Below are 3,082 nucleotides of genomic sequence, written 5' to 3' on the forward strand. Positions count from 1 at the left end.
CATTATGTCTAGAACCCCCGTGTGAGGTGTGCCCTAAACTGATGGCTAAAGCCAAACCACTGGTGTCCCAGGAGTCCCTGAAAGACACTGCTTCCTCTGTGGCCCTCTTTGCTCTACTGTGAAGACGTTGTCACTCACGCTGTCCTCCTTGCCCTCAGCAAGCTGTCCCGGGCACCTAACACCATCCCCTCTGCCTGAGCCTTCTCCCCTCCACCCTCCAGTTTTTCACTTCACCTGATCACCCTTTTACTTGACATCATGGTATTTGACACCAGCCTTTCTTTCCCGAGACACCAACTCCTTACCAGATTTATCCCTGGCCATGGATCCCACCAATTCCCATGCTCATCCTCACACACTGCCAACCCCATCTGTTCCACCACTGCCAGACAGCACCTCAGCTATGACTCAATCCAAACACACTCCCATCTTATTGAAGCTTGTTCTGGAGATGTTTTTTCCACATAGTGCTAATGAATTGTTCACTTATGCCTCAACAATCAGAGGCAGTGACCGCTAAAGCCTAGCAATGTCATATTTCTCCTGCTGGCAGCCTCACACCTAGGAGTCTTTTGCCTCCAATGTGGTACAATGTGATTTCAAGCAAGAGCTTCTTGCCCTCCACCTTTCTGAGACCTTGTTTGCAGAAGTCCCTACAGGCCAACTTGTAGTAGTATCTGGTCACCTCTCCCTGTCAACCCTGATGTTCTGGCACTGTTGGAGAGATGAGTTGAAAAGAGGGGTGATTTCCTGACGTGGAAGGAAAAGGAAAAGAAAGCAGCAACTTTTCCAAAGTAATAGGCCAGACGACCAACTAAACTCTTCAGGGAGAATGTTAGTATCAATTGGCCAGAAGCATGCACAGCTCAGCAGTTTCCCTTCTGTTTTAGACAAGGAAAGGCAAAGGGGAGGAGCTGCACATGGCCCAGCAGCCCCCATATCCTGCGACCTTGGAGGTGATTTAGAGCAAAAGTATATCCAGCTCTTCTGGAATCTCAGGGCTCTGCAGGACAAGTCCTGGCACTCCATTGTCATTATCCTCTATGATCAGGAAAGGTCAGGAAGACTTTAGTTCTCTAGTTCCCAACCTTACCTTGTTTAGCCAGTCCTCCAAGGTCTATGTTCCAATCTCTATCCTTGCTGGAGATTGTTCTCCCAGCTGTTGGCTTCCAAAGAAAATAGGGCCCCACCTTCAAAAGAGGCTCACTTAACAGAGCTTTGGCCTACCGGGCTGTGTGCCTGGGTCTCTGCCACTATAAATCCCCAGAGAGCACCTCCTGACAGATGTGAGTCCAAGTGCCATCCTCGACTCTCATGGGTTTTCTTTGTTTCAAGGTCACAGCATAGATCTTAAAGATTTTGGATTGAGCCAATCTGAAAGCTTTCATGAGAGATGCTAAGAAATACTTCCAGTTAAGAATAAGGACGCATGGAGGAATCAGGGACATAGCCTGGAGAATGGCCCAAAAGATCATCTGGAAAAACAAATTTCAGAGTTGGGATCTCCAAGCCCCCTAGAGGCAGCTCTATAGTTTTTCTAGAAAAAAAGTTCTGAAGAACAAATTCTATTTCACCAGGATCATTCCCTCCCTGCCTCATCACTTGTGGACAAAGGAGGACAGGAAGCCCTAAGACAATCACCTCTGACACCGAGAATGAGCTTATGGAGAACATCCTCACTGCTGAGGCGGCAGACAGTCTTTTCTGCCCCTCCCCTACTAGCAGCATGACAAGACATTAGGAGAGACACGTGGGAGCAAATCTTCCAGGTCCTGCCACTGAAGAGAAAGCCTTCTTCTGACCGTCCTTTCCGAAAGTGGATGATTCAATTTTGGCTCTGGTTTTGTAAACCCAGAATTCACAAGGGACGAAAAAAATTACCCCCCCAAAGGGCAGCTCTCTACTGTGTCAGGAGCATTCCCCCTCCCTGCCCCACAGAGAGTCTGTGCCCCCCTACAAACCCCCTTCCATTAGTGTCAAGTTGGCCAGTGCCGTGGGTTGCCCACCAGTACTGAGAACACCGGGTCATGAAGATTTAAAAAATTCTTCCCCTGGATTTCCTGACAGTAAAAATTATTCCCTCCAAAAAACCCCAATAGGACTCCTCTCAATAAATGTTCCACTAAGAGTGGTGTCTTCTCTGTGTGCTGTGCTGGGCCCTAAGTTTTGGAAACCTAGAACTTGTGCTTAGGGAAAGATAGGAGTTGCCTATTCTGGGTTCCAAAAAAATGACCAGTCCCCTGCAGCTCTTGTTGAGGAATGGCTATCCGGTACCCACACATCCCCTTTCCACTGAGGAAGTTTGAGAAGATGGCTGTTTCTATTTTCGTAGCTTTGCCTTCATGACCTTGTATGGCAGTCCCACCTTGCCCCTCCCTGCCTTTCATATCCTTTAGAGCAGTAAAGAAGATGGGTCTTCCACGTCTGATGTATCAAAGGTAGGTATATATTTCAGAAAACAGTGATTTAATCATTTCTAAAAAACAGTTGTCAGTAATAGCGGATCACACAGATGGGTGGGAGTGTTTGGGGGTCATTGCTGCGGTGGACGCTGGGCTGGCTGGAGAGGTTGTGAGGAGCGGGGCAGATGCTGACTAAAGATCTGTCATGCCGGGCAGGCTCAGTTGCTGGGGAAGCTCATTGGGACCTGCAGGCTGAGGTTTTCTTACTGCAAAGAAATCTTGGAGAAGTGGTTCCCCTCCATGGGTGTATTTCCTCAGGCTGTCTGGATAGAGGACATTTGCACAGCAAAAGGATCACCCAGCTGTCCATTGACAGGAATGTCACTCAGGCAGCCACTTACCTCCCAGGATAATATAGAGTTGAGAGGAAGGAAAAGATGCCTTAGAGTGGGAAAAGAAGGGAAAAGTGAAGCTAGGAAGGAATGCCTCAAAGGTCTTCATGCCCCATTCTATCTGTATCATGGCCCTGGCCCCCACCCCACCCCCGTCCCACTCTGATCCATGCACTCCCTGATCAGGGCACTGCATAGCTTTCTGATGGCACTGGGAGGAAGGGTCCATGGACTTCTCTTTGGGTGCTCAAGTCATGTCTGGAGGGCTGATGTCTGGCATAGCAGCCT

General features: G+C 48.7%; 1 pseudogene; it reads left to right on the forward strand.

Moving 5' to 3' along the window:
* The first annotated feature begins 41 nt into the window (after positions 1-41).
* On the forward strand, positions 42-1,211 carry LOC111722848 (annotated as a pseudogene).
* The last annotated feature ends 1,871 nt before the right edge of the window (positions 1,212-3,082 follow it).

The sequence above is a fragment of the Otolemur garnettii genome, unplaced genomic scaffold (assembly GCF_000181295.1).
Source record: "Otolemur garnettii isolate 467f Iridium unplaced genomic scaffold, OtoGar3 scaffold00662, whole genome shotgun sequence".
Classification (NCBI taxonomy): Eukaryota; Metazoa; Chordata; class Mammalia; order Primates; family Galagidae; genus Otolemur; species Otolemur garnettii.